Consider the following 16,713-nt stretch of genomic DNA (forward strand, 5'->3'; position numbering starts at 1 on the left):
ATAACTTCAACTTTTGACCTTTGAATGCATCTTCTTTCGCTTTTAGATAAAGAAGACCCAAGCGCTTGGAATCTCTCCATCGATGTGCACTCACTGCCAACCCATGACACTTAAATCCAGTGATTCATGCTATGTCCTCCAATATAATAATCATCTTAATATTTTTGAACTGAAATATGTTGGTTGATGAATTTCAGAACTGTATAACAAACTTTAGAAGACTCTGACTGATGTTTCATGGTATGATCTCCAAGAAGTTTTGAGAATGCATCGGTTCCAACAATTTTTTTGCTTCCTCTATTAGTTTTAAGAACCACTATGTGCTTAGAACCAGCAGAATCAGTGCATGCGGATTGTTGGATCCGATGAATCTTGTCTACATGGATCCTATAATCAAATATCACATATTAGTTATTGAATATAGGACTCAATCACAAATCACAATCATATATGATAAATTAATTAATGAATTACCATATTTAGAGAACTTGTCTTATAAACATGCTTACACTCATAAGTACAACATTTTAAAGATTAAATTGTAAGATTCAATCAAGTTATTCTAAAAACATACTTCACACATACATGACAAATTAATCAATAAATTGCAATATCCAAACTAGTTATCCTAAAAATGTGTTTAAAACATATATGACAAATTAATCAATGAATTATAATATTCAATATAGTTATCTTATAAATATGCTTACACACATACAAATATAATATTATAAAGATTGAATTGCAAGATTCAATCTAGTTATCCTAAAGACATACTTCACACATGCATGACAAACTAATCAATCAATTACAATATTCAAACTAATTATCCTAAAAACATACTTAATACATGCATGGCAAACTAATCAATCAATTGCAATATTCAAACTAGTTATCCTAAAAATATGCTTTAAACATATATGATAAATTAATCAATGAATGACAAATAAAGATAGTACCGATTCACAAGCACCAGGGGCAGAGCCAAAATTGTAAAATAGGTTGGGCACAAATACAAAGTAAAAAAAAAATACTAACAATATGTTTTAAAAAACCAAATCAAAACCTTATTTTTTACAAAACAACATAAATTATTCATTTATGCTATTTGATAAAAAAAACCCAAATATTCTAACCAAATCAAATCACACAATATTTATGGATTTATGTGATCATGTCTAATGGTAATTAGAAAAAAAATCAAAAACCATAAAACCATAAACTAAACATTTATGTCTTTTTAAAAAAAAATAAATCAAAACCCTAATTACTATAAACAACATAAATTATGAATTTATGATAAGTGATAAAAAAACAATAATATTCTAACCAAAATCACATCTCAAAATATTCATATATTCATGTGTAATGATAATTGAAAAAGAAAAGCAAAGAAAACCCCTTAAACCATAACTAAACATTTATGTCATAAAAAAAACTAAAACCCTAATCCCTACAAACATTATAAAGTATGCATTTATGATTAATTAATAAAAACTCTTAATATCAAATCACACAAAATTTATGGATTCATGCCTAATGGTAATTAAACACACACACACACACACATGCGCCTTAAAACCATAAATATAAATATTTATGTCATTCTAAAAAACAAAATGAAAAGCTTAAATCCTAACAAACATCACATTATAGATATGCTAATTAAAAAAAAGCCATAATTAAATATTTATGCCATTTGAAAAATCAAAATAAAAGACATAAGTCCTATCAAAAGTAAAAGATTTAGGGGTTTGATAACCAAAATCAAGCATTTAGTAATGGAATGATGCTTAATGATAACTAAAAAAAATAGCAGATCAAAAACCCTAAAACCTTAATTATGCATTCATGTTATTTGAAAAAATCCAAATCAATACCCAAAATCTTAAAAGAAATCACTGATTTATGCTAATTTAAAAAGAATAAATAAAACCCCTAATTTTCTAACAAAAAATCAAACATTTATTATTCATGCCTAATTCTAATTAAACAAACACACACACACAAAACCTTAAAATCCTAATTAAAAATTTATGCTATTTCAAAAAATAACTAAATAAAAAACTTAAACCATAAGAACACATTATGCTAATTGAAAAAAGTAAAACACCTAAAATTAAAACCCTTAAAATCATGACCCTATTAAACATTTTAAAAAAAGAAAAAAATGAAAAGAAGGAGATCCAACCACCAGAGAAAGGTCGTGCGCCAGAGAGATGCACATGGTTCTGAACAATGTCAACTCATCACCACCAGAGGGAGATGCATTCCTGGTTCAATGGTGGCTTTGTTCAACGCCCAACCACAAGGTTCAAAGACACCACAATTGGATATCTCAGCTGGTTCAGTTCACATCTGGCCACTAGCTTGGTTCAACGTTAGTTGTTCCTCAAAATGTTCTAACACAAGTCACAACAACACAAAATCACAAGGGAGGATGCCACACATGTCCAGCTATGTCCTCCAACAGTTCGTCAATATGAAGTTCACTATTTTTTCAAACAACCACAAGTTCAAATCCCTTCTTTGGTTCACGAGTTCCTCTTCCTCAAGCTCTGTAAACCTTTTCAGAATTTTTTTAGAATGACAAAAACTTCTCACAAGCTCACATTTTTCTCTCTACTTTCTTTATTCTTTTCCAAAAATAATTCAAAATAGATAAAAAGCCAACCAACACTTTTTGTTGGGATGTTTTATATGTGAGGGAGTTATAGCATGGCCTCCCATTGGCCATAAGGTAGGCCACCAATAAGGGGTCATCCTTTGAATTATTTTGTCTCATTCTCTTCTTGGCTGACCAATAAAGAGCCACCAAGGAAGAAAGGGTTGACAACCTTGGGTGGCACCTCTTTTCCAGCTCAATGGAGTTTGAAGAGAGGTGGCTAACCTATGGTTGACCACTTAGGTAGCCACCTCTCTCAAGGCTCACTATATTGGAGTCACTTATCTTGTGGGGATCTATCAAGTAAATAGTTCTAGATTCAGGTCTTAAAAATAAAAATTTATTCATGAACCCACTATACCCTCTAGTACCACAAAACATATCATATCAGATACTAGAACTATCTTGATCGGTAAAATCTAGCTCTTACAAAAAATAAAAATAAAAATAAAAATAAAATTATATAAACATTGTTTTAGGTTTTGAAATTCACAAAATAGAAACCAAATACAAAATTGAATTTTTTGAGATATATTGCATAAATTTCTCAAAAAATTATCATGGATAAAGTTACCAAAATACCTTTGGGTCCCGAATTGACTCAAATGGATCTGAATCAGATCATATATGTTTAGATTTGCATTTTGTATCGTGCTCTCAGTCCTTACATGTGGGGCACAAATCTTTATGTTCCTGCATCAAGTGTTTCCTATTCATATTTATAATACAAGATATGCAACCAATAAACAATCAAATTTAAAAATAGAGGCATATATAGGTAAACAGGTGGGCAATCGATGGTGCATGAAATGCACATCATATTAATATTAATATTATATTCATGCATTTTCACATATTTTTAATGGTTTAAAACCCATATATTGATGTAATTAGGTACAAAGTGGCCACGGTTCGAATTTCACTTGAATTGGAGTTAAAACAAGGAGAATATCACATTTTTTGGGTTTTGGATCAGATTTTAAGGTAAACTAGATCCAGTTCTGACCCAAGAGCTCTAATTTGGATCTTGGACTGGATCCAAACCGTAAATATCCCAAACTCACGTGATTTAAAGAGTCTTTCAATGATATTTTCTGAAAACCTCCTCTTTCTAACTCGTTTTGGTAGTTTAGTGCAAATAACAAGTAGTTTAGGTTGTTAGCTAAAAATAACTTTTGTAATAGGTAATTTTATGAATTAGATAGAGCAAGGAGTATAAAAGTCTGAAAAAAGAGAAACACACATTTTTGGATGCTCTGAAAAACCGCCCCTCTCTCTCTCCTCTCTTCTCTCTCTTCCCCTACCACGCGCCTCGCTCTACGAGTGTGTGTCTTCTCTTCTTCTTCTTCATTTCATCCATGTTTTTGTAATTCTTTGAAGTGTTGTTTGTCGCTCTTTTGCAAGGCTGCAGATCATGTGGAGCTTCATCTCGGAGGTGTGTCGTCTACACCAAATTTTGGTGCCGTTATCAGAGAACGATGATTATATTATGTTATTTCTAATATTTTAATTTATTAATATCTAGTAACTTAGTTGTTTTTAATTTCTTTAGTTTTTAGGATTAGTAAGTGAATATAGGTTTAACATAGTTAGTAAATATAGGATTCACGTACTATTGTTCTATGATTCACTGAATTACATAATCGAAGGAGCAAATAGACATGCGAGTTTTAGAGAACATCGTTTCTGATTTCCTGTATTTGCTAAGTTTGTGATTTAGTGTAGATTTTTGTTATTTTAATTTTGTAGATTAGCTAAAATGTTCTAACTTTACTTAGATTATTTTTACTGATTATTTCTTTTGTGCATCATATGTACATAGTAGGAATAAAATTGTTATTTGTTTTTATTATTATTTGTTTGTTTTGATCATATTTTTGTCTCGGATTTGATTGTTGTCATGAAGGTATACTTTACTATTTGTGCTTCAATGTATGAGTCAAGGTTACCAGGCACAGGGCACGACTTCAAGAGCAGACCAATGGCCAGATCAGCAAAAAACTATTCATTTGTACATGCATAAGTGGTGGTGAAAAGTCCAATCAATCATCAGCTCAAGCGACCCTGCACATATCAGGTTGTATCTATCCTTTCTCTCGTATTTAATTTTTGTTCTTTAGTGTGCATCTACATTGCATGTTTACATTTTTTGTATGCCACTAGGGACAATGTCATTCAAGCATGGAGGGATGATTTAGATGCACACTCAATTTTTTTTTCCAGTTTAGGTAGCTTAAACTCATAAAATTAGGTCTTTAAGAAACAAATTTGTAGCATATACGAATATTTTTGCATAATATGACAATTTATAAATTTTTAAGCCCCATGTGATTTTTTTTCTCTAAACTAATCTAAAAAGAGTAGTTATTTATGTAAAATTCAAAGAAAAGATAGTATTTGAATGTTAGAATTGTTTTGTATCACTAAAGTATAAGTATGCACAATATGTTTCAAAAAAACTAAGCAAATGAAAAATATAGAAAACTAAGCTTAAAAAGAAAAGAAGCTTATATTTAGTCATTGATGTCTTCGTGATTCTCAGTAGCTGAGCTCAGACACAAGTTGAAGTGTCTGAGTCTCATGACGAAAAGGATAATGAAGGAGATCATCTTCTGGTCTAGTCGATATTCGTGGTCTATTTGGTTTGACCAAGTAGAGTCTAAAGGGTGTTTTACACCTGGTGCCCTAAAACCACTTGGTTTGGGAGCCACCGACTCGAAATCTCGTTACATGGACTTTATAGGCAAGGCTAATAGATATAGACATTTCACATGATAAGAAGAAGACTATACGTAAACTATTAAAATAGAAGGTCTAGTGACTCGAGCAATTAAGTTTGAGGGATACTTTGTATTTGGTGCCCTAAGGTCGTCTGGCCTAGGAGTCACTGACCCAAAGCTCGTTACACGAGTCATGAAACTGGATATTTGAAATAGTGCTCGATTGAAAAATAGAAAAATATGAAAATTGAAAATCTGAAGAAAAAGAATAAGGTTAATGAAAACTTCATTGCTTAGGAATAATTATGAATTACTGTGCAGAAAATATGCAAGTGATGATAAATGAATAATAACATGATAATACTTGACTTTCTGAGGAAAAAACATAAATAATTACAAGTTTAGAAAAGTGAAAGGAAAACATTTTTACTGTGGAGGCATGAAAATTCTAAATTTGTTATGAGAATGTAAATTACATGAAATATTTGCTGAAATAAATTAATTTCTTAATTGCTTTTATTTTATATGTATTGTTTATTTTTAGTTCGTAGCATATTAACTTTCTTTAGTTTAGTTTGTTAAGGAACTAACAAACATTCAAGCATGGAGGTATTTGATGATGTATGAAATGCACATTATATTAATATTATATTTATGCAATTTTTGCATGTTTTTAATGGTTTAGAACCTATGTATTGATGTAATTAGGTACAAAGTAGCCACAGTTCGAATTTCACTCGAATCGAAGTTAAAATGAAAAGAATATCACATTTTTAGGGTTTTGAATCAGATTTTGAGGTAATTAACTGGATCCAATTCTAACCCTAGAGCTCTAATTTGGATCTTGGACTGGATCCAAACCTTAAATATCCAAACCCACATGATTTAAAGAGTCTTTCAATGATATTTTTTGAAAACCCCTTCTTTCTAACTCATTTTGGTAGTTTAGTGCAAATAACAAGTAGTTTAGGTTGTTAGCTAAAAATAACTTTTGTAATAGGTAGTTTTATGAATTAGATAGAGTAGGGAGTATACAAAGTCTGAAAAAAGAGAGACACACATTTTTGGATGCTCTGGAAAACTGCCCCTCTCTCTCTCTCCTCTCTTCTCTCTTTCTTCTCTCTCTCCCCCTACCACATGCCCCGCTCTACGAGCGTGTGTCTTCCCATCTTCTTCATTTCATCCATGTTTTTGTAATTCTTTGAAGTGTTGTTTGTCTCTCTTTTGCAGGGCTGCAGATCACGTGGAGCTTCATCTCGGAGGTATGTTGTCTACACCAGCAATAAAGACAAGTAATAGGCTATTGAAAAAACATTAAAAAAATAAATAGAATAAGCTATTGACAATGCAAAAAAAAAAAACTTGAAAATGATGCAAGTGTTTTCTACTCATATTTATAATACAAGATATGCAATGGATAAATAACCAAATTTGAGGGTAGAGGCATACCAATCATTAAGAAAACATAGCGACAAACAGGCTCTCACATGCAAATATTTTAAACAAAGAAAAAAATGAATTATGCTATTGAACATGCATAAATAACTTAAAAACCATGCAAAGTAACTGACTCATGTCAATGTTTTAAAAAATAACAGATTTATGATGGTGTTTCAAAAAATAATTGACTTAATTGTTAAAGACGTGTTTACCAAAAAAGCTCATTGTCGATGATTGTCAAAAACTCATCATCGCCAATGAAGTATGGCTTGTAAAGTAACACTAATGATTCACCGAAAATAGTCACAAAAAACAGATGCCAAAAATTTTGTCTTAGGGAAGAACATTGGGGAACAAAACAAAAACCTAGTTTATGTGAAAATAGCCTTGGGCTGTGGAGAAGGTGTTTTAAAAAAGAAGTGTCACAACTTGTATGAAATTTTGCATAAGAAACAAAATTCTATAAAGTCCTTATTCTTATCATTCGTGAAATTTTGCGAAGTTCACAAATTAGTCCACAATTCCATATATACAGAGCACAATGATAATCTAAACATGAAACTCATACAATATATGCATAGTAGAATATTTACAATGGTATGATTTCAGTTACAGGAAGTTTACGAATTTGGTTATGTGAACTTCATAATATATATGCAAATTTAGTAAAATATATAAGATGTTATGAATTCAGTTACGGAAAGTTCATGAATTTAGATTTGCGAACTTTATACTATATATGTGAATTTAGTGAAATATTTGCGATTTAATGATATGTTTCAATTGCAAGAAATTTATGAATTTAGTTATACAAATTTCATACTATATATGCAAATTTAGTGAAATATTTGTGATGTTATGACATGTATCATTATAGGAAGTTCGCGAATTCGGTCATGTGAACTTTATTCTATATATGCAAATTTAGTAAAATATTTGTGATGTTACGATAAGTTTCAGTTACAAAAAGTTCATAAAGTTGGTCATATGAACTTTGTACTATATATGTAAATTTAGTAAAATATTTACAAAGTTACAACATGTTTAAGTTACAAAAAATTCACAAATTTAGTTATGTGAACTTCGTTCTATATATGTAAATTTATTTAAACATTTGCAAAGTTACAAGTTTCAATTATAGAAAGTTTGCATATTTGGTTATGCAAACTTTGTACTGTATATGCGAATTTAATAGAATATTTGTGAAGTTTCAATAGGTTTCAGTTATAAAAAGTTTATAGATTTAGTTATCGTACTATATATATGAATTTGATGAAATATTTTGTTAAGTTTTGAAATGTTTCAGTTATTAAAAGTTCATAGATTGAGCTATACAAATTTTGTAAGGTACGCAAAAAAATGTACGAATATGTCTTTTAGTGAGAGTTTGCGACACTCAGAGAGCATACGGATATATTGCACGAACTTCAAGAGGTTCACTTGTGCGAAAGGTAAAATGATCCTAAAAAAGTCAAACATTTGCAAATTTGGACATGGAGCAGATTTCAAATATTGTGAGACATTTTGAAAAATGTATCATTTTTGTCGTACAATACCATCATTTTTTGTATATTCTTTTGGTAGTGGTTTGTTATCCGCTATATAAAAAGGAAGGCACAACTTCCCAATTATATATGTAAGAAGAAGACCCTTAAGATTTGGCCCCAGCTAAAATGTCTCCAAAACTTTATGTATAAACAAAAACTTGATAGAAAGAAAAATCAATGGGACTTCAAGTTTCCAATCATGTAGAAGGGTTTTGCATATAAAAGTTCTCATCTCCTAAACTGTCCTAAACAGCTTCAAAAGGACAAAGATTCAGGTTTTTGCTTAATCGGAATTTATAGACTGTTCTCTATGCCTTAATAGAAAACATGTATTAGATTAGGCATTTTTCATGGTTTAGGTGCATATTTAAATCAATAAAAAATCAATGGTTCATATTGCACTAAAACATGGTGTAATTTAAATCAATGTTTCTCATCAAATCGATTTGATCCAAAGCATGTTTTTTAACTTTTTAGTGAACAAGTAATGATGGACATACCTACAGGCTAGGATTAAGCAAAAAAATCGTGCAACTATGTCTTATAGATGGGTTTAGGATGTTTAGTTGTAGCGGTTGGTTTTTTCCCATTGGTTTGCACATAAAAGACCACCACTTCCAAACTGCATATAGAAAGAACAACCTCCAGTGGTTTCTCACTTAGATAAACTGCCTTGGAAATTTGAGGACGAACAGATACTCAATTGGAAGGAAAATCAATGGGAGAATTGAGTATCTGTTGCAATTGACCGGCATACTCAAAATCTCTTATAAATATGACGAAAAAATAAGGAATTAATTAAAGACCTTTTTTTTTTCTTTTTGAACAGCAGGTGAAAGCCACCCCACTCACTCGCAAGCTCATTGGTGTAAAAATATCAAGACCCCTTACCAACTAGGGAGTACACCCAGTATCCTTGGTTTTCAAACTCTTGACATCCCTTTATCTTGGTGTCGTTCATGAGTCGCCCCTACCATATGAGCAGAGCTAGCCCTCATGGGCTAATACAACAAAATACTACTTTATATGGATCCCCTTTCTTAGCCAAGCTGATAGCCACCTTTCCTTCAAGTGCCAACCAAAATTTAATGCACTCACCGCCCAATATCAAAGTGTAGGAAATGGACTGAAGCCAATCTATCAGAAGTGCAATAATCATAACCGAATCCTTGCTCTTGAAACCAATCTCTTAGTGTTTTTTGTTTTTTATAGGCAAGCTGGGTTTAGGCAGACCCCTACCAGATATCTCTTAAGCTCCATGTGTCAGAGGAATTCGAACCTCAGCTTGGCACAGGACCCCGCTTACCACATGAGATACAACCTCGGTGGTAAGTTTTCTTAATCTTGCAATTTTCCTCCCTATCTCAGTAAATAATTATCCAAACCAATTGCAAACAAACACCTCGAAGTTCTCTTGAGCCAATTTCAAGATGGTTCAATATGTCATTGTCCAAATCTATTGGTTGGATCTTAGTGGGGACAAGCCTAAGGAAATAAAGCCTTTGTCATTCTTTTTCAATGCATGGGAAGGTGGCCATTAAGTCCACTACTGTATGTTATTTTGATGGATCATCTAATTCTTTACTAGACTTGTTCAAATCATGGCGAGTAAAGTCTTAAAAAACACCGTAGAGGGCGAGTAAAGTCTAAGTTGCATATCTTTGTTTTCGAAAGAAAGGTCTAAGTTGCATACCAAACGGGCTGGGAATGTGCTGCGTGTCAGTTCAGTATGAACTGCACCAGCTAATTAGGAATACAGGAGGCAGGTCAGGTCAGGTCATATTCTTAATTCCCACCCCCATATCTCACTTGGGAACCGCGCATCTTGCTTGGGATGTAAGAGTGGGTCCCACTCACATCTCCATCGATATGTTTCAGGTGAGCGTGGACACTCGGCTCGGGTTGCTGGAGTGGCATCGGGCCTGAGGGAGAAGGTGCTGACCCATTTGTTCCAGCTGTTTCTACTCCCTCAGGGCAGGGTGCTGACCCATTTGGGTGTCGGTGACCCCACCCGGAGTTTTACCTTGCAAGCATTAGGCCCGTTAATTAAGTAACTGGGTTCTCGGCGAGGTTCCTCGTTAGAAAAAAAAAAAAAAGTGCAATGAAGATTGAATCGGTTACATTGAATATAACATGATCTGCCATCGGAGTACAACAAGGTGGGCCAGCTACTATGCCAGCCTGCTGTTGAAGGGTAAGCAATGAGAATCTTGCAGGTTGTTGGCTTGTTCCAATTGATGTTGTTGTACCTGTTCTCTACCCGTTTCAACTCTAAAGTAATGTCGATCTCTAAAATGAAATAAAGATATGCTATAGGTGTTGATGCTTGCCCATAATCTGTATTACGAGGACGCGTAATTTTGTAGAATTTTCTACTAAGAATAAGGCTTATGTGAAGCACCACCATCCATTAATTAAGTGCATATACCTGATATTATCATGGTTGGCATCCGTGAGTGTAACGCATGCATGCACACATACACTAGGGCTCATGCATGCAATACCTATCGTCAACATTGATTTTTTAATCTTAGATTCAAAGAGTTTTTATGCAGACAGGTTTTTAAAGGAATGTAAGAATCTACAGCTTTATGATACACTAAAATTTTCTCTCTTTTTCTTTTTAATGATGAGCCCTTGTGGAAGTGAGGAAAACCCCGGGTGGAGCCCCATGACCACCCTGCTTTGCGTGGCCTACCTGTTAAAGCTTGTTTTACGTCAAATACTTGGATATGCGAAAAAATCATATTTCTTAGTAAATAAATCATGAAGAAAACGTCTATATGATATGGTATGGTTGACTGAAGGATACATGCAATTATAAATTTTTACTAGAGTATGGTAACCTTATGGTATATATATATATATCCCATTTTTTAAATCTGCATACTGCTAAGCGTCATATGGTCTTCTGCTCCTCCCGTGAAGTGTGTCCATGCTAAAGTAACGTATGGCTCTTATCCCGATTTATCGCTTCTTATGGACCGTACACACATGCACAAAGATTCAAAGGGGAGGTCAAAGATTAGATCATGACCGCTCATTTTAGACCACACGGTCGGGAAGATCAGACCTATATTGTCCCATCTTCAATCTTTAACAACCCAGCTGATGCATGCATGCAAGGCAACTAACTGCAACTTGGTCATATTCTAATTTCTAATGCAGCCTCAGACAAGACCCTCCTGTTAATAAATCCATCACACCCCCAACACACAGCGTGGTTGGTGTTGCTTGTTCCATCACCCCACTGGAGAGAAGTCAGACGCCTGACAAGCCGTTCACCAGGAGATCAACCAAGCCGAGTCACAATATTAATAGGCCAGCCACTTGGTTACATAGCCATTGTCTCTTACGATTCTTTCATCCTTTCCTCATCTTCCTCCTCCTTCTGAGTAGGAAGAGTATGAAGACAACCAAGATGGCCGATTTCTTCTGCCGGTCGCCGTCAGCGACGGCCATTTGCTTGGCTACGGATCGTCGGTCAGTCGTAAAACCAGGCCGGCTGATTGACCACGCCAAGCTACTCGACGTTAAGTACTCGCGATTGATTGAGCCCCGGTCATTGGAGATCCAGCCTTTGGCCAACAAACCACCACAGCTTAGAAGATCTAGGTCCGAGAGGAGTCGAGCTCACCCACCCACCAAGAGATCAGAAATCGTCGGATCGACTGTCAGTGACGTGTTTCAGGTGAGCATGTATCATGTTATAGTTACCCTCTATGAGCCTGATTCAGGCCGACATTGCTTGCTTACCTGCATTGTTGGGGTTCTCTTTCAGGTGGTGGACATGAGAGTCTCTCTGCACTGTCAAGGGTGTGCTGGAAAAGTGAAGAAGCATATATCAAAGATGGAAGGTACGATGGTCTTTGGTGTTCTTTTTCTTTTCTAGTGATAGATAGAGACTTAGCTTTGTTTTGAGGGTTGCTATCTAAAGAGAACAAGAAGCCCCACTGTAACAGTGGTGCAGTGTCCATTCTTATCTCTTCCTTACTCGATGGAAATAAATGGTGAAGAATACTTATAGAACCAAGAGTAAGGAAGAGAACAATGATTATGATACAACTCTCTCTCTCTCTCTCTCTCAGGTTTTTGGTTCTGCCATTGGAAATGATCTGGTGCGCATCATACACTAGATTTTTGTTGCAATAGATTGGTCTCGAGAAAGATGCAACCCATTTAAGAATCACCAATAAAAAAAAGGCGATTTATTGCCCATACTGACCGTTCATAAAAGTGGGTCTGCTTGGACCACAACCTTTTAGCATGTTGGTCATAACTGTGAGAACCAAATGAACGGTCTTATTGATTTTGGTAGAAAACAATTTAGTGCCTCACTGCATGCACCAACTGTAACATGGTGTGATGCCCTCCATCAGATTCCTGCCCTTTTTAACTTAGCATATGTAATTGAAGTAAAAACCATTGTTCCTTCTGTTTTGAAGGGGTGACATCTTTTAGCATAGACTTGGAGAGCAAGAGGGTAACGGTCAGGGGACACGTCTCGCCCCAAGGCGTCCTAGAGAGCATATCAAAGGTGAAGAAAGCAGAGCTCTGGCACCCTGAGAGCTGAGCAAGACCACATAAATGGGAATATGATAAGAATCTGCAGAATGGTACATCTTTACCATTTAATGGACTTGGGATGTGATCGTTTGTTTTCTTTTCCTTCTTTTTTTGTTAATGGAAGTTTGATTATAAGGAGACTGTATTGTTCAGGGATTTGATGTAGTTTTCATGTGGCCTCCTTTCTCTAATAAACATATTTCAGAATGTTCAGTGATGATTTGCTGGTGCTAATTGATAGCAAGAAAGAGAACCCATAATAGAAATTGCAATTGACAGCATCATGGTTTGTTTGGTCAAAGAAAAAAAATGAGGGGACCCCAATGTTTTACACTGGAGCCCCATTTCTTCAAATAGGATAAGAATTTATATTTTGTAGATCTGTTTTCTAGCTTCTGTTGGAAATTTTGGAGGCAGGCGATGTTGGTATTCTCTGTCCACATGCAGGGGCTGTTTGTCTATGGGGACCACCTAATAAATCATCTGACAATCTCGACGTGATTTGAAAGATGCATAGCTCTCAACAAGTTCTCTTTTTTTTTTTAATATAAAAATGCAGAAATCATTAAAGCTTTCGTATGTACGATTTTTTTTTTATTATAGGCAAGCTGGGGTTAGGCCGACCCTACCAGATATCACATAAGCCCTATGTCGCGGAGGGATTCGAACCTGGGCCTACAGCTTGACACAGAACCCCACTTACACATGGGTTACAACCTCGGTGGTGAAGTTTTTTTTTTAGTTTCATACAAAAGTGATTAGAATTTTCGTTTCTAAGTAAATTAAGGGGACACTTGGGCTTCCAAATTTCCAATGTTTGTAAGTGATAAAATTTTTCTTAGAAAATATAACTAGAATATCCATATTATACCAAGAGCATGGGATTTGCGGCTACGTACCAAAGATTTTATCACCAACTTCTCCATTTTCTTAGGTGGAGAAAATTTTCATAAGTGCATGGGAAAATTCTGTTTTTCCCATTCCTTGCAGAAGTTTCACATTCTATTCCCAGGTACCAAAAGTGATACGATAAAATAAAAGCCTAGAATTATAATTATTACATTTTTTTCATTGAGAACAGCATATATTGGGACAGCTCAAGGGGATAAAGTTAGTTAGATCATTCCCATAGTGCTGGCTTCAACCTTTTACATAGTCTTGCAGCAGGGTGGCCCTGATGTGTCTCACAATTGTGATGAAAAACACTTTATGTGCATTTCCATTCTGAGTGAAATTTGAGCTTTTAAAATTCAGTTAATTGAGTCTCTCGCTCTGGGTATTACTTCAAATTTGAATTGTGAAAATGCCGTTATATCTCTGATTGTTACTCCACAAGCACGGTAGCGTTTGGATGACACCGAAAACCAGGTTTTAATGTCAAACCCAATTTTACTAACAAAACCCCGGATTGGTGTTTGTTTGGGTGCCACCATGCGAGGTTTTGCAAAACCTGATTTTGTTCAAAACTGGGTCAAAACCAAGTTTTTTAAAAAGTTACCCTCATATATGTCACCAGAAAACTTGGTTTATTGGGTAGGGGTGGTGAGAGGGAGCAGAGACCACCATCTCCCCTCAACCATACCTCTTCTAAACCAACCATCGACCAGCCACATTATGCGAGGCCCATAGTCGCAAACTAATTGGACGATACCGTCCTCTCCTAACAGTAACGTTCTAGCCAGTTTTCAGCCGAAAAATGGCTGAAAAGTTTCCATTTTTAATTTTTGAAATTTTGCTTAATCTGACCATTTTCTGGTCAGCCACCGGCCAGAAAATGGTCGGACTGGTACCGACATCGTGGGGTGGTACCGGTCCTACTATTTTTTGGTCAGTGGCTAGACTGAAATTGGCTGGCCAGTTTTTTTTTTATTTGTTGCCATTTTTCACATATTTTTGAAACATTTCACTTTTTGGCCATTGCTGAAAAATGGCTGGTCTGGTACAACCCTCATGGGGTGGTACTAGTCCGGCCATTTTCCAGGTAGTGGCTGGTCAGAAAATGACGGGTCATTTTTTATTTTTACTTTTTTTCATTTTTTTTTTAATTTCACTTTCCAACCACCCATCGATCAGAAAATGGCCGACCTGGTACCCCCTTGATGGGTTGATACCAGTCCGGCCATTTTTTGGTCAGTAGCTAGTCGAAAAATGGCCGGCCAATTTATTTGTTGTCATTTTTTCATGTTTTTTGTGAAACATTTCACTTTCCGGCCAGCCACCGGACAAAAAATGGTTAGTTTGGTGCTACCCTCATAATGTGGTACTAATCTGGCCATTTTCTGTCAGTGGCCTGAAAATGATCGACCAATTTTTCTTAAATTTTGCCTTAATTTTCACATTTTTTTGAAAATTTTTCACTTTCTGGCCAGTCATTCACATTCTGCTGTTGAGCCCCGCTCTGACAAGCTGTATTACAAAGATGAAGGGTGATTAGCTGATGGACAATTCCAGCCCGGTTTGACCCAAGATCCTTCGGTTATGATAATGCGACCTTACCATCCAGCTATTCCATTCAACCCAGATCCTATTCACTCAAACACAAAAAGAGAGCCTGCAATTTACAAAATCTTTTAGGAAAATTTCTAAATAACCCCAAACTTTTCTATCTAATTCATGGCACACCGAAAGTTTGAGAGATTGCAAATTACCACAAAAGCTTTTCTATAATTTAATCATTTTTTTTCAATCATAAACTAAACTAACGTTGGGTTGTCCTTGAGTTAATACTCGTGTTTTGGGTTAAAAACTGCCTCATGGGAGAATGGATGGTCGCCAATGATGGCTGACTGATTTTGGGTAACTAGGTTTTTTTATGCATCATTCATCTTCATGGCCTCCAAGGTCTCTATTTCCAATATCCTTTCTCTCTTTTTTTTGGAGTATGAAATCCTTCCCCTTGAAACCACCTCATCCCACTGGTGGTTTTCACCCCTCAACCTCATTTTCTCATTCTTTCCCCTCCTATCCCCCTCAACCCAAACTTCCTCCTTCTGCACCTCTTCCGCAACTTTCATGTTAGATCGATATTATTGAGATCATGATAAGAATTATTGTGACCGCCTTATGCAGATAAAGATAAGATATTCAACGGGGATATCATGATAAGCTTATCGTGATAACCCGATTGATTTGATGGAGATACAACATCCGTGTATGACTGTGTATCATCCATTTGAACTTGTATAAATATGTCTCTTATTTTTTATAATTGTATTTCAGAGGAAATAAGACACTATTCTCTATTTGCGTAAGCTGTTATCAGTTTATGGAATCATATTTTATTATGGTATCAGAGCAAATGTCGACCTGATCACCCTGCTCTGCAAAAGGGATTGTGGTTCAACAAAAAGAATATTGCAGAACATTTTTTTTCAAATCACGAACAAGTTGAATCACTTGATGTTCGTGAATCTGCTTATCAGCATAGCAAGTGGCATTCCTGCAGCAGTGTGATCAAGTTATCTTCTTGCTCTATTTTTTTTTGCAGTTTTAGCAGGTAAATTCTCTGATTATCGAATCCGTAAAACTTGTTGTAAAATGATGCAATTTTTTTGACATCCTAGTGGATATTGTTGTTGTTGTTTCCACTACAGACGTTAAGTTTTGTTCTTTCGCAGTTGATCTTTAGTCGATATCATTGCTGCAATTTTTACTCTGCAAACATTAAGTTCTACTCTTCCACAGTTGATTTTTAGTGGATATCCCTGTTGCAGTTTCCACTGCAGACACCAAGTTCTGCTCTTTTGCGGTTGATCTGAACACTGGATATCATGTT

This window comes from Nuphar pumila, chromosome 2, assembly GCF_984573655.1.
Source record: "Nuphar pumila chromosome 2, dmNupPumi1.hap1.1, whole genome shotgun sequence".
Classification (NCBI taxonomy): Eukaryota; Viridiplantae; Streptophyta; class Magnoliopsida; order Nymphaeales; family Nymphaeaceae; genus Nuphar; species Nuphar pumila.